General features: G+C 40.0%; 1 protein-coding gene and 1 non-coding gene across 3 annotated transcripts in view; both read left to right on the top strand.

Moving 5' to 3' along the window:
* Positions 1-23062, top strand: part of LOC118025178 (olfactory receptor 139) — a 274130-nt gene that overhangs the window by 87394 nt on the left and 163674 nt on the right. The gene's annotated exons all lie outside the window — the stretch shown is intronic.
* LOC118025376 lies at positions 5876-6006 on the top strand. Its single transcript, XR_004683308.1, has one exon. It is a non-coding gene; the product is annotated as a small nucleolar RNA SNORA63 (small nucleolar RNA).

Here is a 23062-nt window from a genome sequence, read left to right as displayed (position 1 = left end):
CTGTCTTGATGATGACAGCTTTGTAATAGAGCTGGAAGTCCGGAATTGTGATGCCGCCAGCTTTGCTTTTCTTTTTCAACATTCCTCTGGCTATGCGGGGTATTTTCTGGTTCCATACAAATTTTAGGATGATTTGTTCCATTTCTTTGAAAAAAGTGGATGGTATTTTGATGGGGATTGCATTGAATGTGTAGATTGCTCTAGGTAGCATTGACATCTTCACAATATTTGTTCTTCCAATCCATGAGCATGGAACGCTTTTCCATTTCTTTGTGTCTTCCTCAATTTCTTTCATGAGTATTTTATAGTTTTCTGAGTACAGATTCTTTGTGTCTTTGGTTAGATTTATTCCTAGGTATCTTATGGTTTTGGGTGCAATTGTAACTGGGATCGACTCCTTAATTTCTCTTTCTTCTGTCTTGTTGTTGGTGTATAGGAATACCACTGACTTCTGTGCATTGATTTTCTATCCTGCCACTTGACTGAATTCCTGTATGAGTTCTAGCAGTTTTGGGGTGAAGTCTTTGGGGTTTTCCACATAAAGTATCATATCATCTGCAAAGAGTGAGAGTTTGACTTCTTTGCCGATTTGGATGCCTTTGATTTCTTTTTGTTGTCTGATTGCTGTGGCTAGGACTTCCAATACTATGTTGAATAGCAGTGGTGAGAGTGGACATCCCTGCCACATTCTTGACCTTAGGGGGAAAGCTCTCAGTTTTCCCCATTGAGATTGATATTCGCTGTAGGTTTTTCATAGATGGCTTTTGTGATATTGAGGTATGTACCCTCTATGCCTATACTCTGAAGAGTTTTGATCAAGAAAGATGCTGTACTTTGTCAAATGCTATTTCTGCATCTATTGAGAGGATCATAGGATTCTTGTTCTTTCTTTTGTTAGTGTATTGTATCACGTTGATTGATTTGCCGATATTCAACCAACCTTGCAGCCCAGGGAGAAATCCCACTTGATCGTGGTGAATCATCCTTTTAATGTACTGTTGAATCCTATTGGCTAGTATTTTGGTGAGAATTTTGGCATCCATGTCCATCAGGGATATTGGTCTGTAATTCTGCTTTTTGATGGGGTCTTTGTCTGGTTTTGGGATCAAGGTAATGCTGGCCTCATAAAATGAGTTTGGAAGGTTTCCTTCCATTTCTATTTTTTAGAACAGTTTCAGAAGAATAGGTATTAATTCTTCTTGAAATGTTTGGTAGAATTCCCCTGGGAAGCCATCTGGCCCTAGGCTTTTGTTTGTTGGGAGATTTTTGATGACTGCTTCAATTTCCTTAGTGGTTATAGGTCTGTTCAGGTTTTCTATTTCTTCCTGGTTCAGTTTTGGTAGTTGATACATCTCTAGGAATGCCTCCATTTCTTCCAGGTTATCTAATTTGCTGGCCTAGAGTTGCTCATAATATGTTCTTATAATTGTTTGTATTTCTTTGGTGTTGGTTGTGATCTCTCCTCTTTCATTCATGATTTTGTTGATTTGGGTCCTTTCTCTTTTCTTTTTGATAAGTCTGGCCAGGGGTTTATCAATCTTGTTAATTCTTTCAAAGAACCAGCTCCTAGTTTCGTTGATCTGTTCTACTGTTCTTTTAGTTTCTATTTCATTGATTTCTGCTTTGCTCTTTATGATTTCTCTTCTCCTGCTGGGTTTAGGCTTTATTTGCTGTTCTTTCTCCAGCTTCTTTAGGTGTAGGGTTAGGTTGTGTAGTTGAGACCTTTCTTGTTTCTTGAGAGAGGCTTGTATTGCTATATACTTTCCTCTTAGGACTGCCTTTGCTGCATCGCAAAGATTTGAACAGTTGTGTTTTCATTTTCATTGGTTTCCATATTTTTTTTAATTCTTCTTTAATTTCCTGGTTGACCCATTCATTCTTCAGTAGGATGCTCTTTAGCCTCCATGTATTTGAGTTCTTTCCGACTTTCCTCTTGTGATTGAGTTCTAGTTTCAAAGCATTGTGGTCTGAAAATAGGCAGGGAATGATCCCAATCTTTTGGTACCGGTTGAGACCTTATTTATGACCTAGGATGTGATCTATTCTGGAGAATGTTCCATGGGCACTAGAGAAGAATGTGTATTCCGTTGCGTTGGGATGCAATGTTCTGAATATGTCTGTGAAGTCCATTTGGTCCAGTGTGTCATTTAAAGTCTTTGTTTCCTTGTTGATCTTTTGCTTAGACAATCTGTCCATTTCAGTGAGGGGGTGTTAAAGTCCCTCACACTTATTGTATTGTTGTTAATGTGCTTTTTTGCTTTTGTTATTAATTGCCTTATATAATTGGCTGCTCCCATGTTAGGGGCATAGATATTTACAATTGTTAGATCTTCTTGTTGGATAGACCCTTTAAGTAGGATATAATGTCCTTCCTCATCTCTTATTACAGGCTTTGGTTTAAAATCTAATTTGTCTGATAGAAGGATTGCCCCCCCAGCTTTCTTTTGGTGTCCATTAGCATGGTAAATGGTTTTCCACCCCCTCACTTTCCATCTGGGGGTGTCTTTGGTTCTAAAATGAGTCTCTTGCAGACAGCATATCGATGGGTCTTGTTTTTTAATCCCGTCTGTTAGCCTGTGTCTTTTGATTGGGGCCTTTAGCCCATTTACATTCAGGGTAACTATTGAAAGATAGGAATTTAGTGCCATTGTATTGCCTGTAAGGTGACTGTTACCATATACTGTCTGTGTTCCTTTCTGGTCTATGTTGCTTTTAGGCTCTCTGTTTGCTTAGAGGACCCCTTTGAAGATTTCCTGTAGGGCTGGTTTTGTGTTTGCAAATTCCTTTAGTTTTTGTTTGTCCTGGAAGCTTTTTATGTCTCCTTCTATTTTCAATGACAGCCTAGCTGGATAGAGTATTCTTGGCTGCATAGTTTTCTCATTTAGTGCTCTGAATATATCCTGCCAGTCCTTTCTGGCCTGCCAGGTCTCTGTGGATAGGTCTGTTGCCAATCTAATGTTTCTACCATTGTAGGTTACATATCTCTTCTCCCGAGCTGCTTTCAGGATTTTCTCTTTGTCTTTGAGACTCGTAAGTTTTACTATTAGATGTCAGGGTGTTGACCTATTTTATTGATTTTGAGAGGGGTTCTCTGTGCTTCCTGGATTTTGATGCCTGTTTCCTTCCCCAAATAAGGGAAGTTCTCTGCTATAATTTGCTCCATTATATCTTCTGCCCCTCTCTCTCTTTCTTTTTCTTCTGGAATCCCAATTATTCTAATGTTGTTTCGTCTTATGGTATCGCTTATGTCTCGAATTCTGCCCTCGTGATCCAGTAGTTGTTTATCTCTCTTTTTCTCAGCTTCTTTATTTTCCATCATTTGGTCTTCTATATTACTGATTCTCTCTTCTGCCTCATTGATCCTAGCAGTTAGCGCCCCCATATTTGATTGCACCTCATTAATAGCCTTTTTGATTTCTACTTGGTTAGATTTTAGTTCTTTTTCTTGTCCAGAAAGGGTTTCTCTAATAACTTCCATATTTTTTTCAAGCCCAGCTAGTATCTTTAAAGTGATGATTCTGAACTCTAGATCTGACATCGTACTAATGTCCTTATTGTGTAGGTCCCTGGCAGTCGGTACTACCTCTTGTTCTTTTTGTTGAGGTGATTTTTTCCGTCATGTCATTTTGTGCAGAGGAGAACAGATTAATGAGAGAACAGAATGCTAGCAGAGTAACAACGTCCCGAGAAAATATACTCTAAACGAATCAGAAAAGACATGAAGCAGTGGAAAAAGAAATGTAAAGAGAGAAGAAAGAAAAAGAAAAAGATAAAGATAAAGATAAAAAGAAACAAAGACAAACAAAACAAAACAACAACAAAAAAACCCAGAATGTGATCAAATATGATCAGGCTGGTATATAGATCAGTGCCACACACTAGATTTGGGGTGTATTTTGGTCTTTTAGAAGAAAGTGCCTCCCAAAGTTTAAAAGAAAGAAAAACTTATATATGTACAAATATAAGGGTTGATATGATGAAGGGATGGAATATGACTGTAAAGATGTAAATTATAAAAAATTTTATAAAAGGAATTGATAAGAAGTTGTTTGAAAAAAGAAAGAAGAGGATTTAAAAAAAGAGAAAAAAGAAAAAAGAAAAAAAAGGGAGAGAATGTGATCAGGCAGGGGATAGAAAAAACCATATACTAGAGATTTAGGGTATATTTTAATCTGTTAGAAGAAACTATCTCAAAATTTTAAAGGGAGAACAACTTATATATATATGCCAAAAATATGGGTAACTACTCTGAAGGGATAGAATATGACTCTAAAAATGAAAAAAAAAAATGTTTTAAAAAAAAGGGATTGATAAGATGTTGGTTGAAAAAGGGAAAAAGAAAAATTCAAAAAAAAGAAAAAAGACAGTTAAAAAAAAGTAACTTTGAAAGACTAAAGAATCATGGTAAAAAAGCCATGAATTCTATGTGCAGTATTCCCCTAGCGCTGGAGTTCTGCCGTTCTCATTGATCGGTAAACTTGGTCTTGGCTGGCTGTTCTCTCTGATCTTCTGGGGAGGGGCCTGTTGCCGTGGTTTCCAAATGTCTCTGCCGGAGGCGGAATTGCCCCGCCCTTGCCCCCTCCCGGCTAAGTAATCTGCTCGGGTTTGCTCTCTGGGGCTTTTGTTCCCTGCGAGCTTTTCGTACCGCTTTGGAGGTGGAGAGTGAAAATGGCGGCCTCCCAATCTCCGCCCCAGAGGAGCCGAGTACTTGGGGCCCTGCTCCTCAGTGAGCCCCCAGAGAAAAGCAGTCAGTCCCTCCCGTCTCCCCGGTCTCCGGCCGCACTCTGTGCTGCCTGGCCTGTGACCGCATGTTTCTATCTCTGGCACCCGGACCCGGGTGGAGTCTCCAAACCCAGCAGATCCCCGCAGTGCGCTCCCGTGCGGCTCCTCCCGGGGGAGGAAGGTGAGTCTCCCCAGATCTGCCGCTTGTTGGGTCCCTGCTGGAGGAGCAGGGGCCCGACTGTGCCGCGGATCACGGTCTATGGCAACCCCGAGCTGAGAGCCCGCGCCTGGGCTCCGCCTCTGCAGCCGGCTTCCCTCCTGCAATACCTGGGAGCTCTCCCGCACTCAGGCACCCCCGGTCTTTCTGTGACCCCGAGGGTCCTGAGACCACACTGTCCTGGAGGGTTCCACCCCCCGCTTAGCCACCAGAGTGACGTCCCTCGGCGGAGCAGACTTTTAAAAGTTCCGATTTTGTGCTCTGGGGCTCTATCACTTGCCAGAAGTGGCCGACGGAGGCCCCTCCCCCGCCGTCTATCCTCCCGAATATCGCCTCGGATTCCCTTCTCCGCACGTCCTACCTTCCAGAAAGTCGTCGCTTTTCTGTTCAAAGAGTTGTTGCTGTTCCTTTCTTCGATCTCCTGTTGGGTTTGTAGGTGTTCAGAATGGTTTGATCCCTATCCAGCTGAATTCCTGAGAGGAGACGAAATCCAGGTCTCCTACTCCTCCGCCATCTTGCTCCGCCCCCCTCACACAGGTTTTAAAAAACATCTTTTATTGAATATTATATTGTATACATTTTCCTGTGTTACTAAATCTTCTTCCAACATAATTATATTGATGCATGGTTTTCTCTTCCTTCTGTTAATGCAGACATCCCCTTCCCATTCCCTATTGTACTCTCTAGCCACTCTGAGCCACTCTCAGTGCCCCAAAGATGCCATGCTTTCTCTTGCTTCAGCTCAGATGTAACATGAGACTTAAGCCACCCCAACTAACAAAACTGAACTAAATACATCTTCAAATGACTCCTGTGGCATTCTATTTGTACTTTATACAAGAGATTATAAATATATATTGAATTATTAGTCTGTCTCTACTACCCTTTGAAGCAACAAAGATATAATGGTGAAAAAGTTAGAAAATAGGCTTTTAGATGCAGGATCTAGTTACAGTGTAGCTATAAAGTGCTGCCTTGTCTTTGCCCCCTGCTCAAAATAAAGCTGTTACCTTTCTAGCCCTGTCCGCCATGGTGCTTAGCAGCCAGGGATGCATGGTCTCAGACATGTTTACCAAGTAAAACACTGACTTGAGGGGTGCCTGGGTGGCTCAGTCATTAAGCGTCTGCCTTCGGCTCAGGTCATGATCCCAGGGTCCTGGGATCGAGCCCCACATCAGGCTCCCTGCTCAGCGGGGAGTCTACTTCTCCCTCTCCCACTCCCCCTGCTTGTGTTCCCTCTCTCGCTGTGTCTCTCTCTGTCAAATAAATAAATAAAATCTTTAAAAATAAATAAATAAATAAATAAATAAAAATAATAAAAAAAGAAAATAGGCTTTTATTGAAGAAAAACTACAATGAGTAAATAAATAAATAAGATAATCTTAACATGTGAACAGTGCCATGAGGTTAACCAGCATGACAATACTATAGAGAGTAACTGGGCTTCTTCAAATAGAGAAGTTAAGATAGAACTCTTTGAGGAGAAGATATTTGAGCTGAGACTTAAAATTGAGACTTTCAGTAATTTTGTTGAAATTGCATTGTATTTATTTTTGATTTGTGGAGGGATAGAATGTTTATGAAATAAATTTTTCCCAGCTAAGAACTTGGTATGTCTTTACATTTTCATATCTTGATTGATTTTCATGAATAAAAACTTAATTTTTTTTATATTGGTTTTACGCTTTACTTGTTGCATGTATTCTTAAGTATTTTATAGTTTTGTTTTTGCTGCTGTTGCTGCTTGGCTTTTCTACTTCTACTTCTAGCTTGTTGCTAGAATGAAGACAATCCATTTTTACTTATATCTCTTGTATCAAGCGTTCTTTTTTTTTTTTTCAAGATTTTATTTATTTATTTATTTGACAGAGAGAGACACAGCGAGAGAGGGAACACAAGCAGAGGGAATGGGAGAGGGAGAAGCAGGCTTCCCGCAGAGCAGGGAGCCCAATGCAGGGCTCGATCCCAGGACCCTGGGATCATGACCTGAGCCGAAGGCAGACGCTTAACGATTGAGCCACTGAGGCGCCCCTCAAGCCTTCTTTTGATAAATAATCTTTGTTTCCCCAGATACTTACAGCATTCCTGGCACTTAGTTCACAGTAATATTGGTTGAATGAATGAATGTCTTACTATAAGTACTGGTAATGGGATCTGTTCTTCCTCATGGCAGAGCTTCTCTATGGGGGTTTTAGAAAGAAGGTTTGCACTCACCCAGGAGGTGAGAAGGAGGAATCAGATTGATGTGGTTGGTGGAGGACATGATGTGAGGTTTTGGAGTTTGAGAAAAGAGGGATTTTGTCTTTTTTTTTCTTCCAAGTTTTTATATAAATTCAAGTTAATTAACGTATAGTGTAGTATTGGTTTCAGGAATAGAATTTAGTGGTTCATTAGTTACATATAACATGCAATGCTCATCACAAAAGTGCCCTCCTTAATGCCCATCACCCAGTTACCCCATCCCCCCACCCACCTCTCTTCCAGCAACCCTCAGTTTGTTTTTATGGTTAAGAGTCTCTTATGGTTTGCCTCTGTTTTTATCTTATTTTATTTTTCTTTTCCTTCCCCTATGTTCATCTGTTTTGTTTCTTAAATTTCACATATGAGTGAAATCATATGGGATTTGTCTTTCTCTGCTTGTCTTATTTCACTTAGCATCATTCCATCCAGTTCCATCCATGTCAGTGCAAATGGTGGGTATTCATCCTTTCTGATGGCTGAGTAATATTTGTATATATGCACCACATCTTCTTTATCCATTCATCTGTTGAAGGCATCTCGACTCCTTCCACAGTCTGGCCATTGTTGACATTGCTGCTATGAACATTGGGGTGCATGTGGCCCTTCTTTTCCCTACATCTGTATCTTTGGGTAAAATACCTAGTAGTGCAATTGCTGGGTCCTAGGGTAGCCCTATTTTTAACATCTTGAGGAAACTCCATACCATACCAGCTTGCATTCCCACCAACAGTAAAAGAGGGTTGCCCTTTCTCCACATCCTTGTCTGTTTCCTGAGTTGTTCATTTTAGCCATTCTGACAGGTGTAAGGTGATATCTCATTGTGGTTTTGATTTGTATTTTCCTTAAGATGAGTGATGTTGAGCACTTTTCCATGTGTCTGTTATAGCCATTTGTATGTCTTCTTTGGAGAAGTGTCTGTTCATGTCTTCTGCCCATTTCTTAACTGGATTATTTTTTGTGTATTCAGTTTGAGAAGTTCTTTATAGATTTTGGATACTAGCCTTTTATTTGATATGTCATTTGCAAGTATCTTCTCCCATTCTGTCTGTTGCCTTTTAGTTTTGCTGATTGTTTCCTTCTCTGTGCAGAAACATTTTATCTTGATGAGGTCCCAATAGTTCATTTTTGCTTTTGTTTTCCTTGCCTCTGGAGATGTGTCTAGTAGGAAGTTGCTGTGGCCAAGGCCAAATAGGTTGCTGCCTGTGTTCTCTAGGATTTTGATGTTTTCCTGTCTCACACTTAGGTTTTTCATCCATTTTGAATTTGTTTTTGTGTATGATGTAAGAAAGTGGTCCAGTTTCATTCTTCTCCATGTCACTGTCCAGTTTTTCCAACATCATTTGTTGAAGAGACTTTTTTTCCATTGGATATTCTTTCCTGCTTTGTTGAAGATTAGTTGACCATATAGCTGTGGCTCCATTTCTGGGTTCTTCATTCTGTTCCATTGATCTATGTGTCTGTTTTTGTGCCAGTACCATATTGTCTTGATGATGACAGCTTGGTAATACAGTTTGAAGTCTGGGATTGTGATGCCTCCCACTTTGGTTTTCTTTTTCAACATTCCTTTGGCTATTTGGGGTCTTTTCTGGTTCCATACAAATTTTAGCATTGTTTGTTCTAGCTCTTTGAAAAATGCTTGTGTTATTTTGACTGGGATTACATCCAATGTATAGATTGCCTTGGGAATATAGACATTTTAGCAATGTTTGTTTTCCCAAGAGGGCTTTAGTCTTGATTCTACCCCTAAAAGCCTGCCTAGTGTGAACCAAGTAAGCTATTTTTCTTGATTTCTCTGAATATGAATTTCCTCATTCTTAAATGGATATACTCATGTAACTTCATAGGGCAATGTGAAGAATATATAAAATAATACAGGCTAAGAACTTTAGAAAGTGTCCGAGAGTAAGCTCTTACATATGTTGATTAATATTTAAATCATTTGATAAACATTTATCTTGGAAATTTTATAATTCCTGTATATGAAAATGTATGGGTCTTTTATCTTTTAGTAGAATGTGCAGAATTCTGAGAACCATTTAGATTTTCAAATGCAAGATTCTTTCCATTTTAGCAAAATTTGCATTAGGCTCTTATATTTTGCTATGTTCTGTTAGGGTTTCTAAAATTCATGGATTGGCTCTTGGGTCTCTATTTCCTGTAAGTACCATTTCTTTCCCCATTATTTTTGTCACTGTATCTTTCCTCTGAATGTTTTGAGAACCTTAAGTTTGTACTCTACAAAACATATGATATTTTTTTGGAGTCTCCATATTAATGCTATGTAGATTTTTTTCAAAATTTTTTTTTCTTCTTTTATATCTTATTTTATTTAAATTCAGTTAGTTAACATATAGTGTATCATTAGTCTCAGAGGTAGAGTTTTGTGTTTCATCAGTTGCATATAACACCCAGTGCTCATTACATCAAGAGCACTCTTTAAGGCCCATCATACAGTTTCCCCATCCCCCCCCCCACCTCCCCTCCAGCAACACTCATTTTGTTTCCTATAGTTAAGAATCTCCTATGGTTTGTCTCCTTTGATGAGGGAACAGAAGGCAAGCTGAGGACAAAGCAGAAGCTGACACCCCACAACCCACCCCCCCATGGGATATATATGACATTCCTCATGCACTCCTGGGTGCCCTAAAGGAAAAAGAAATAGTTAACTTATAGAGATCACAATCCTGCAAGACATGAGTCTCCCTCAGTTTACAAAAGCCTTAGCAATTTACAAGAACAAAGCATTTCTATCAATGGTCTAGCTTCCAGAAGGGAATGTAAATACAATTAAATGTCCTTATAATCTGCGGCCCATTGACAAATACCTGAAGCGGGCAAAGTGTAATGTTCCTTCAGGAAGCTCCCAGCTATCTTCATGTTAATGCCTTGCTAGAGGGAAAAACAACCTTAACCTGACAATGACAAGGCCTCTGATATCCTGTGAGTCTTCTTTAACATATGAAAATCCTTTTGAAACCTCCCTTTCCCTTACCTCTCCCAACCCCATCGTATATAATCAGCCACAACTCACAACCCGGGGGCAGTAGCTCTTTCTGCCCACAGGTCCTGTCCTTGTGATTTAATAAACCACCATTTTGCACCAAAGATATCTCAAGAATTCTTTCTTGGTCATCGGCTTCAGACCTCACTCCACTGAACCTCACCTATATTCCAAAACCACATCATCCCTCACTGATTTCATCTTATTTTATTTTTTCAAAAATTTTTATTTTGTCTTAATTGCAGGAAACAAACTGAGGGTTGCTGGAGTGGGGGGTGGGGTGGGAGGGATGGGGTGACTGGGTGATAGACACTGGGGAGGGTATGTGCTCTGGTAAGCGCTGTGAATTGTGCAAGACTGTTGAATCTCAGATCTGTACCTCTGAAACAAATAATGCAATATATGTTAAGAAAAAAAAAGAAGAAGAAGAAGAAGAAGAAGATAGCGGGAGGGGAAGAATGAAGCGGGGGAAATCGGAGGGGTAGACGAACCATGAGAGACAATGGCAGGCGAGAATTCTACCACTGAACCACCAATGCCATGAGAGACAATGGACTCTGAAAAACAAACTGAGGGTTCTAGAGGGGAGGGGGGTGGGAGGTTGGGTTAGCCTGGTGGTGGGTATTGAGGAGGACACATTCTGCATGGAGCACTGGGTGTTATACACAAACAATGAATCATGGAACACTTCATCTAAAACTAATGATGTAATGTATGGGGATTAACATAAGAATAAAAAAATTAAAAATTTTTATTTTGTAAAATACACAAAACATAAAATTTACCATCATAACCATTTTAAGTGAACATTGCAGTGGTATTAAATACATTTATTACACTGTGCAACCATCACCACCATCCATTTGTAATTGTCTTGTAAAACTGAATCTCCATACTATTTTTTGAATTCACACTTTTGTGCTGAAATATTTTCAAGTACATCATGACAGCACATCCCAAAATATCAGCATACATCTCTAAAAAATCCACTTCCACACACCCCAAATAGCATTTGCACAACCTAATTAGTAATAATTCCTTGTTTTATCTACAACTAGTCCATATTCAAATTTCTCTACTTATTTTCAAAGCCCATTTCAGCTAGTTTGTCTAAATAGGAATCCGACCAGTTTACATGGAAACTAGTTGTTATGAGTCAGGTTTTTCTCTCTCTAACAATTCATTTTTTCACATTAGTGAGTGACCAAAAAGATGGCCTGGTCTCCTCTTTCTCAAAGTGATATTCACCGATAGCAGCATCAGCATCACCTGGAGCTTGTTAGAAATGCAGACTCTTCAGGCCCCACCCCAGACCCACTGAATGCAAATTTGCATTGACTTGTGTGTCCATGATGACTCATATGCACCTAAAAGCTTAGAAGGCCCTGTTGTAGAATGTTCCATCTTTACAATTTAGCTGATTTTTCTTTCTTGGAGCTAGTATGCTCCTACATTCCTATGACTGGATGTTATTGCTAGCAGTTTGATTACATTTAAGTGAAATATTTTGGCTAAACTACATCACATTATAATGTGTGCCATGATTGATTGCTGGTAAGATTCACCACTGGATTTTTTTTTTTTTTTAAGATTTTATTTATTTATTCATGAGAGACAGAGAGAGAGAGAGGCAGAGGCAGAGGGAGAAGCAGGGTCCCCACGGAGTGGGGAGCCCAATGCGGGACTCGATCCCAGTACCCTGGGATCATGACCTGAGCCGAAGGCAGACGCCCAACCAACTGAACCACCCAGGCGTCCCCACCACTGGATTTGTGAAATGATAACCAATCCATCAATTGTAAAGATCACATCTGCCTTGTGACCAGGAAGGAATCTGTGCAGTGTTAATTTGGCATCATACAAATATTCAGTTTTTTTTAACCATTCATTGAATGGTTTATTTTATTTTATTTTATTATTTATTTTATTTTTTTATTATGTTATGTTAGTCACCATACAGTACATCATTAGTTTTTGATGTAGTGTTCCATGATTCATTGTTTGCATATAACACCCAGTATTCCGTGCAATATGTGCCCTCCTTAATACCCATCACCAGGCTGACCCATCCCTCCATCCCCCCTCCCCTCTAAAACCCTCACTTTGTTTCTCGGAGTCCATAGTCTCTCATGGTTTGTCTCTCCCTCTGATTACCCCCTTCATTTTCCCCTTCCTACTCCTAATGTCCTCCGTGCTATTCCTTATGATACACAAATAAGTGAAACCATATGATAATTGACTTTCTCTGCTTCACTTATTTCCCTTAGCACAATCTTCTCCAGTTCTGTCCATGTTGATGCAAATATTGGGTATTCATCCTTTCTGATGGCTGAGTAATATTCCATTGTATATATGGACCACATATTCTTTATCCATTCATCTGTTGAAGGGCATCTCAGACCCTTCCACAGTTTGGCTATTGTGGACATTGCTGCTATGAACATTGGGGTGCATGTGGCCCTTTTTTTTTTTTTTTTTTTTTTTTTACTACATCTGTATCTTTGGGATAAATACCTAGTAGTGCAATCGCTGGGTCCTAGGGTAACTCTATTTTTAACATCTTGAGGAACCTCCATACTGTTTTCCAGAGTGGCTGCACAAGCTTGCATTCCTACCAACAGTGTAAGAGGGTTCCCCTTTCTCTACAACCTCTCCAACATTTGTTGTTTCTTGCCTTGTCAATTTTTGCCATTCTACCTGATGTAAGGTGGTATCTCAACATGGTTTTGATTTGAATTTCCCTGATGGCTAATGGTGTTGAGCACTTTTTCATGTGTCTGTTAGTCATTCATGTCTTCTTTGGAGAAGTTTCTGTTCAGGTCTTCTGCCCAGCTTTTTACTTGATTATTTGTTTTTTGAGTGTTGAGTTTGAGAAGTTCTTTATAGATCTTGGATATCAGCCCTTTATCTGTAATGTCATTTGCAAATACCTTCTCCCATTCCGTGGGTTGCCTCATTGTTTTATTGAATGTTTCCTTTGCTGTGCAGACACTTTTTATCTTGACGAAGTCCCAAGAGTTCATTTTTGCTTTTGTTTCCCTTGCCTTTGGAGATATGTCTTGAAAGAAGTTGCTTTGGCCGATGTCAAAGAGATTACTGCCTATGTTCTCCTCTAGGATTTTGATGGATTCCTGTCTCACATTGAAGTCTTTCATCCATTTTGACTTTATCTTTGTGTATGGTGTAAGCAAATGGTTTCATTCTTCTGTATATAGCTGTCCAATTTTCCCAGCATCATTTATTGAAGAGACTGTCTTTTTTCCATTGCATGTTTTTTCCTGCTTTGTCGAAGATGAGTTGACCATAGAGTTGAGGGTCCATATCTGGGTTCTCTCTTCTGTTCCATTGGTCTATGTGTCGTTTTTGTGCCAACACCATGCTGTCTTGGTGATCACAGCTTTGTAATATAGCTTGAAATCAGGCAATGTGATGCCTCCAGCTTTGTTTTTCTTTTTCAACATCTCCTTGGCGATTCAGGGTCTTTTCTGGTTCCATACATATTTTAGGATTGTTTGTTCCCACACTTTGAAAAATGTCATTGCTATTTTGATCGGGATGGCATTGAATGTATAGATTGCTCTGGGTAGCATAGACATTTTAACAGTGTTTATTCTTCCAATCCATGAACATGTAATGTTTTTCCATCTTTTTGTTTCTTCTTCAATTTTTTTCATAAGTGTACTGTAGTTTCTAGAGTATAGATCCTTCACCTCTTTGGTTAGGTTTATTCCAAGGTATCTTATGGTTTTTGGTGCTATTGTAAATGGAATAGATTCCCTAATTTCTCTTTCTACAGTTCCATTGTTAGTGTATAGGAAATCAGCTGATTTCTGTGCATTGATTTTGTATCCTGCCACATTACGGAATTGCTGTGTGAGTTCTAGTAATTTAGGGGTGGAGTCTTTTGGGTTTTCCACGTAAAGTATCATGTCATCTGTAAAGAGAGAGAGTTTGATTTCTTCTTTGCCAATATGAATGCCTTTTATTTCTTTTTGTTGTCTGATTGCTGTTGCTAGGACTTCTAGTACCATGTTGAACAATAGTGGTGAGAGTAGGCATCCTTATAGTGTTCCTGACCTTAAGGGAAAGGCTCTCAGCTTTTCCCCATTGAGAATGATATTCGCTGTGGGCTTTTCATAGACAGTTTTTATGAAATTGAGGAATGTTCCCTCTGTCCCTACACTTTGAAGAGTTTTAATCAGGAAAGGATGCTGTATTTTGTCAAATGATTTTTCTGCATAAATTGAGAGGACTATGTGGTTCTTCTCTCTCCTCTTATTAATGTGTTCTATCACATTGATTGATTTGCGAATGTTGAATGACCCTTGCATCCCAGGGATAAATCCCACCTGGTCGTGATGTATAATCCTTTTAATGTACTGTTGGATCCTATTTGCTAGGATCTTGTTGAGAATTTTGGCATCCATATTCATCAAGGATATTGGTCTGAAATTCTCATTTTTGATGGGGTCTTTGCCTGGTTTTAGGATCAAGGAATGCTGGCCTAATAGAATGAGTCTGGAAGTTTTCCTTCTGTTTCTATTTTTTGAAATGGCTTCAGGAGAATAGGTGTTATTTCTTTTTTGAATGTTTGGTAGAATTCCCCAGGGAAGCCATCAGGTCCTGGACTCTTGTTTTTTGGGAGGTTTTTGATCACTGCTTCAATCTCGTTACTGGTCATTGGTCTATTCAGGTTGTCAGTTTCTTCCAGGTTGCTTAATATATTGGCATATAATTGTTGATAATAATTTCTTTTTATTTTTTTAAAGATTTTATTTATTTATTTGACAGAGACAACAGCGAGAGAGGGAGCACAAGCAGGGGGAGTGGCAGGCAGAAGGAGAAGCAGGCTTCCTGCAGAGCAGGGAGCCTGATGTGGGGCTCGATCCCAGGACTCTGGGACCATGACCTGAACGGAAGGCAGATGTTTAATGACGGAGCCACCCAGGCGCCCCAGTTGTTGATAATAATTTCTGATAATTGTTTCTATTTCCTTGGTGTTAGTTGTGATCTCTCCCCTTTCCTTCATAATTTTATTAATTTGGGTCCTTTCTCTTTTCTTTTGGATAAGTCTGGCCAGTGGTTTATCGGTCTTATTAATTCTTTCAAAGAACCAGCTTCTAGTTTCGTTGATCTGCTCTACTGTATTTATTGTTTCTAATTCATTGATCTCTGCTCTAATCTTAATTATTTCTCTTCTCGTGCATGGCTTAGGCTTCATTTGTTGATTTTTCTCCAGTCCTTTAAGGTGTAAAGTTAGCTGGTGAATTCGGGATTTTTCTATATTTTTTTGAGCGAGGCTTGGATGACTATGTATTTCCCCCTTAAGACCACCTTTGCAGTATCCCATAGGTTTTGGACTGATGTGTTTTTGTTCTCACTGGTTTCCATGAATTGTCTAAGTTCTTCTTTGATTTCCTGGTTGACCCAAACATTCTTAAGCAGGATGGTCTTTAGCTTCCAAGTGTTTGAATTTCTTCCAATTTTTTTCTTGTGATTGAGTTTCGGTTTCAAAGCATTGTGGTCTGAGAATAAGCAGGGAATAATCTCAATCTTTTGGTATCAGTTGAGACCTGATTTGTGACCCAGTATGTGGTCTATTCTGGAGAAAGTTCCATGTGCACTTGAGAAGAATTAATATCCTGTTGTTTTAAGGTGGAATGTTCTGTATATATCTATGAGGTCCATCTGGTCCAGTGTGTCATTCAAAGCTCTTGTTTCTTTGCTGATTTTCTGCTTAGATGATCTGTCTAATGCTGAGAGTGGAGTATTGAGGTCTCCTACTATTAGCGTATTATTATCAATATGTCTCTTTATTTTGGTTAACAGTTGGCTTATGTGGATGGCTGCTCCCATGTTGGGGACATAGATATTTACAGTTGTTAGATCCTCTTGTTGGACAGACCCTTTAAGAATGATATAGTGTCCTTCTGTATCTCTAACTACAGTCTTTAGCTTAAAATCTAATTTGTCTGTTATGAGAATTGCTACCCCACCTTTCTTTTGAGGTCCGTTGGCATGAAAAATTGTTCTCCATCCCTTCATTTTTAGTCTGGATGTATCTTTAGGTTCAAAATGAGTCTTGTAGATAGGATATGGATGGGTCCTGTCTTTTCATCCAATCTGCAACACTGTGCCATTTCATGGGAGCATTTAGGCCATTCACATTGAGAGTGATTATTGAGAGATATGATTTTATTGTCATCATGTTGCCTGTAAAGTCCTTGTTTCTATAGATTTTCTCTGTAAATTTCTGTTCTATATCATTCTTGGGGTCTTTCTCCTTTTATAGGACCCCCCTTAGTATTTCTTGCAGAGCCAATTTAGTGGTTGCGTATTCTTTCAGTTTCTGCCTGTCCTGCAAGCTCTGATTTTCTCCATCTGTTCTGAATGCCAGCCTTGCCAGATAAAGTATTCTTGGCTGCATGTTCTTCTCATTTAGTATGCTGAATATGTCTTGCCAGCCCTTTCTGGCTTGCCAGGTCTCTGTGGACTATTCTGATGTTCCTCCCTCTGTATGTAAGGAACCTCTTCCCCCTAAATGCCCTTAAGATGGTTTCCTTCATTCTAAGATTTGCGAGCCAGGGTGTTGTTCTGTTCTCCTTGATATTGGGAGGGGTCCTCTCTGCCTCTAGGACACGAATGTTTGTTTCATTCCCCAGATTAGGGAAGTTCTCAGCTACGATTTGTTTAAATACATCTTCTAATCCTCTCTCTCTCTCCCACCCCTCGGGGATCCCAATAATTCTGACATTGGAAATTTTCATGGCATTGTTTATTTCTCTAATTCTGTTTTCATGGATTTTAAGGTGTTTGTTCCAGGCCTCTACCTGTTCCTTCATTTCTATTAGTTTGTCTTCTAGGTCACTAATTCTCTTCTGCCTTGTTTACCCTAGCTGTTAGAGTATCTAGCTTAGATTGAATCTCATTTATAGCATTTTTAAGTTCCGCCTGATTAGCTCTCAATTCTGCCCTTAGAGAATCTATGTTGCTGTTAATGGTTTTCTCCAGCCTAGCTATTGTCTTCATAACTGATACCCTAAAATCTATTTCTGACATCTTGCTTATATGCATATCCATTAGGTCTGCGTGAGAGGCCGTTATCTCTGGTTCTTTTCTTTGTAAGGAGTTTGTCCTCCTCATCATTCTGTTGAGGGGTGATTGAGGGAATGTACAGAGTCAAAAATATCAACCACAATCCAAACAAGGTGCACTGTGGAAAGTTCAGAGTGATTGGAAGCCACCACCAAGAAAACCCAGCCAAAATGTAACCCAAGAATAAGATTTATAAAGTTAGGGAAAAAAGGGGGGGGGGGTGAAGAGGGAGCTATAATATCTAAGTGTGGGCAAGGTAGGGTGTTTCAGTTCTTCCTGAGTATATTTTGTTCTCTTTGTTAGAGAACACTACTTCCCAGAGTTACACATAAATTAAAACTGGTATATATATAAAGGTAGTATTGAATAGGGAAAAAAGGACTACATTGAAGCTTATATCTATATATATAGAAAAAAAGAGAAAAAAGTATATGTGGGAAACAGTAGAAGTTAAAAAGTTTCTATGGAATATGTTGTATTAAGCATCTAGTTGAAATACTAAGTAGGTAAAAAGAAAAAACAGAGAAGAAACATGAGAAAGAATTAAAAGTTGTATCTAAGAAATACACAGGCTGTGAAGCAACACCAGGAGTTCAGTATACTCGTTTCCCCAGTTTTGGGGTTTTACAGTTTTATGGGGACCCTCCGGTTGTCGTCCTCTTATTCTTCCAGCTTGTCTTCTGGGGGAGGGGCCTGCCAAGTTGTTTTTCAGGCACCCCTGCTTCCCTGGGATCTGTGGAAATTGTTTTTTTGGGCTTTTGTTCTCTGGCAGCTTTCTGTGCCTTTTTGGAGGGTCAGAGCAAAGGAAAATGTCCACACCCAGACCTCCACCCCAGAGGAGAGAAGCCACAGTCTGCTCCTCTCTGAACGCTCCAGAACACAGTTTCCCCCTCTATGAGCACTGCTGAAAACTGCAGGTTCCTGCAGGCGGTGTGCACCCCCAGGGATCCTCTCAGCGGTGGACCCAGGCCCCTGTACGTCTCTGCTTTGCCTCCAAAACCGCAAGGGATCCTGGTCTGGGCAGGTGCGGGCAGCAGTCGCAACAGTGGTGGCGGCGGTGACAGTCAGCCCCCCAGGTCCGCAGGCACAGTTCCACACAAGTGGCTGCCCTGGTCCCTGCGTTTGCACGCTAAGTTCCTGGATTCTGTTGGAGCACTGTTAATGGGCCCTGTCCCACCACCACCACTCTGCAAGCTATCGCTGGTCCCCAAGTGCAGGACGCTTTTGCACTGTCCAGTGGGCAGCTTCAGGTGGGCCCCTCCCCCTTCTGTTTATCCTCTGTTATCTGTCTGCACAATCACAACTCCATCCTCTGTACCTCTCCACTGAAGATCCTCTGCCCCCATAGAGAACCAGACATATAATCTTACATCTCAGGCTGATTTCGTGAGTGTTCAGACTGGCTTGGTAGATATCCAGCTAAATTCAGGGGACTGGTTGAAACGGAGTCCCCCACTCCTCCCATTGAATGGCTTTAACACTGTTTGATATTTTTAAACCTCTGCCTGAGTTGATGCTTTAATTTGGATTTTAGAGTGTTCCTTGTATAGGTCTTGACTGATGGGGTTTTGGAATGTAGGTGAGGTTTGGTGGGGTGAGGTCTGGAGCCAACAACCAAGAAAGAATTCTTGAGACATCTTTGGTGCAAAATGGTGGTTTATTAAAGCACAAGGACAGGACCTGTGGGCAGAAAGAGCTACTGCCCCCGGGTTGTGAGTTGTGGCTGATTATATACGATGGGGTTGGGGGAGGTAAGGAAAAGGGAGGTTTCAAAAGAATTTTCATATGGTAAAGAAGACTCACAGGATACCAGAGTCCTTGTCATTGTCAAGTTAAGGTTGTTTTTCCCTCTAGCAAGGCATTAGCATGAAGATGGTTGGGAGCTTCCTGGAGGAACATTGCCCTTTGCCTGCTTCAAGTATCTGTCAATGGGCCGCAGATTATAAGGACATTTAATTGTATTTACATTCCCTTCTGGAAGCTAGACCATTGATAGAAATGCCTTGTTTTTGTAAATTGCTAAGGCTTTTGTAAACTGAGGGAGACTCATGTCTTGCAGGATTGTGCTCTCTATAAGTTAACTATTTCTTTTTCCTTTAGGGCACCCAGGAGTGCATGAGGAATGTCACATATATCCCATGGGGTGGGGGTGGGGGGTGTTGTGGGGTGTCAGCTTCTGCTTTGTCCTCAGCTTCCCTCATCACTGACCACTCATTTTTATTCATTGTACCTATTTTGTCTTTAGTTATGGTTGGTTGTTATTGTAAATCTGTTGTTTTCTTTTATCACATCTTCTGATTAGTTTTGTTTGTGTATATGAATATTCTTTATGTGTGTCTATTTGTTCTGTATTATTTATTCTTCTGAATTGTTTTATTGCTTTGCAGTTGAGGTTTTTGGGTTCACCAGAACCATTTTCATCTGTAGAGATCACTGTATCTCTTCCTTTCTAATTTTTATGGCTCTAATTGCATTAGGTATATCTCCAATACAATTAAAAAAAATTTTTTTTTAAAGATTTTATTTATTTATTTGACAGAGAGAGACACAGTGAGAGAGGGAACACAAGCAGGTGGAGTGGGAGAGGGAGAAGCAGGCTTCCCGCTGAGCAGGGAGCCCAATGCGGGGCTTGATCCCAGGACCCTGGGATCATGACCTGAGCCGAAGGCAGATGCTTAACGACTGAGCCACCCAGGCACCCCCCCCAATTTTTTATTGTTATGTTAATCACTGTACATTACATCATTAGTTTTAGATGTAGTGTTCCATGATTCATTGTTTGTGCATAACACCCAGTGCTCCATGCAGAACGTGCCCTCCACAATACCCATCACCAGGCTAACCCAACCTCCCACCCTCCTCCCCTCTAGAACCCTCAGTTTGTTTTTCAGAGTCCATCGTCTCTCATGGTTCATCTACCCCTCCGATTTCCCCCCCTTCATTCTTCCCCTCCTGCTACCTTCTTCTTTTTTCTTTTTCTCTTAACATATATTGCATTATTTGTTTCAGAGGTACAGATCTGAGATTCAACAATCTTGCACAATTCACAGCGCTTACCAGAGCACATACCCTCCCCAGTGTCTATCACCCAGTCACCCCCTCCCTCCCACCCCACCCCCCACTCCAGCAACCCTCAGTTTGTTTCCTGAGATTAAGAATTCCTCATATCAGTGAGGTCATATGATACATGTCTTTCTCTATTTGACTTATTTCGCTCAGCATAACACCCTCCAGTTCCATCCATGTCGTTGCAAATGGCAAGATCTGATTCCTTTTGATGGCTGCATAATATTCCATTGTATATATATACCACTTCTTCTTTATCCATTCATCTGTTGATGGACATCTTGGCTCTTTCCACAGTTTGGCTATTGTGGACATTGCTGCCATAAACATCGGGGTGCATATACCCCTTCGGATCCCTACTTTTGTATCTTTGGGGTAAATACCCAGTAGTGCAATTGCTGGATCATATGGTAGCTCTATTTTCAACTTTTTGAGGAACCTCCATACTGTTTTCCAGAGTGGCTGCACCAGCTTGCATTCCCACCAACAGTGTAGGAGGGTTCCCCTTTCTCCGCACCCCCGCCAACATCTGTCATTTCCTGACTTGTTAATTTAGGCATTCTGACTGGTGTGAGGTGGTATCTCATTGAGGTTTTGATTTCTCCAATACAATTTTATTTACTTATTTATTTTTACTTTATTTTTTATTTTTATTTTTTTATTATGTTCAGTTAGCCACTGTATAATAGTACATCATTAGTTTTTGATGTGGTGTGCGATGATTCATTAGATGCATATAACACCCAGTGCTCATCACAACACGTGCCCTCCTTAGTACCCATCATCCTGTTACCCCATTCCCTTATGCCCCTCCCCTCTGAAGCCCTCAGTTTGTTTCCTGGGGTCCATAGTCTCTCATGGTTCGTCTCCCTCTCTTATTTCCCCTGCTTCAGATTTCCCTCCCTTCCCCTATGGTCCTCCATGCTATTGCTTCTCTTCCACATATGTGTGAAACCATATGATAATTGTCTTTCTCTGTTTGACTTCACTTAGCATAATCCCCTCCAGTTCCAACCATGTTGATGCAAATGATGGGTATTCATTCTTTCTGATGGCTGAATAATATTCCATTGTTCTTTATCCATTCATCTGTTGAAGGGCAACTCAGCTCCTTCCAGTTTGGCTGTTGTGGACATTGCTGCTATGAACATTGGGATGCATGTTGCCCTTCTTTTCACTACATCTGTATCTTTGGGGATAAATACCCAGGAGTGCAATTGCTGGGTCCTAGGGTAGCTCTGTTTTTAACATTTTGAGGAACCTCCATACTATTTTTCAGAGTGGCTGTACCAGCTTGCATTCCTACCAAGAGTGTAAGAGGGTTACCCTTTCTCCACATCCTCACCAACATTTGTTGTTTCCTGTTTTGTTAATTTTTGCCATTCTGACTCGTGTAAGGTGGTATCTCATTGTGGTTTTGATTTGTATTTCCCTCATGGCTAGTGATGTTGAGCACTTTTTCATGTGTCTGTTATAGCCATTTGTATGTCTTCTTTGGAGAAGTGTCTGTTCATGTCTTCTGCCCACTTTTTGACTGGGTTATTTGTTTTTTGAGTGTTGAGTTTGAGAAGTTCTTTATAGATCTTGGATCTCAGCCCTTTATCTGTAATGTCACTTGCAAATATCTTTTCCCATTCTGTGGGTTGCCTTGTTGTTTTGTTGAATGTTTCCTTTGCTGTGCAGAAGCTTTTTATCTTGTTGAAGTCCCAAAACTTCATTTTCACTTTTGTTTCCCTTGCCTTTGGAGATGTGTCTTGAAAGAACTTGCTATGGCTGATGTCGAATAAGTAACTGCCTATGTTCTCCTCTAGGATTTTGATGGATTTCTGTCTCACACTGTGGTCTTTCATCCACTTTGAATTTATCTTTTGTATGATGTAAGAGAGTGGTCCAGTTTCATTCTCCTATACATAGCTGTCCAATTTTCCCAGCACCACATACTGAAGAGACTGTCTTTTTTCCATTGGATATTTTTTCCTGCTTTGTCAAAGATTAGTTGACCATCCAATAGAATTTTAAATAGGAATTTTAGCTATGAGTATCTTCATCTTACTCATCATTTTAGTATAAATGCCTCCTTTCTCCCCATTATGAATTTAGCTTTTTTTTTTTTTTTTTTTTTGAGACGGAGAGAGGGTGAGGCAGAGAGAGAGAGAGAGAAAATCCCAAGCAGGCTCCATGCCCAGTGCAGACCCTGATGCAGGACTCAATCTTACTACCCCGAGATCATGACCTGAGTCAAAATCAAGAGTCAGACCCTCAACTGACTGAACCACCCAGGCAGCCCTAAAATTAGCTTTTTAATAGAGATATGTAATATTATATCATGTATAATATGTATATCAAATCAGTTGATTTCCTAATTAATGATTATTCTTAATGAGAAATGGGTTTTGAATATTGATCAATACTTGAAGCATTCCCATGGATGATACCATTATTTTTCTTAATATGTAATTTCCTAATTAACTTTTCCTAATATGTATTATTCCTTGCATTTCTGGAATAACACCCATCTTGTGAGGATATTGTTCTTTTAATGTTTTATTGGCCCCTTCTCATATTTTTTTTGAGAATTTACATCAATATTTCCAAGTCAGATTGATCTGTGGTTTTAGTTTTGTGCAATATTTGTCAGGTTTTAAAATCAATATTCCACTTGCTTTAAAAATGATTTGAAAGGTTTTCTTTCCCTTCTATACCCTGACTGAGTGTCTTCA

Source organism: Mirounga leonina, unplaced genomic scaffold (assembly GCF_011800145.1).
Source record: "Mirounga leonina isolate KUSES-001 unplaced genomic scaffold, KU_Mleo_1.0 Mir_200, whole genome shotgun sequence".
In the NCBI taxonomy this organism is placed as follows: Eukaryota; Metazoa; Chordata; class Mammalia; order Carnivora; family Phocidae; genus Mirounga; species Mirounga leonina.
The sequence above is the reverse complement of the archived record's forward strand: the minus strand, read 5'-3'. Positions and strand labels throughout refer to the sequence as shown.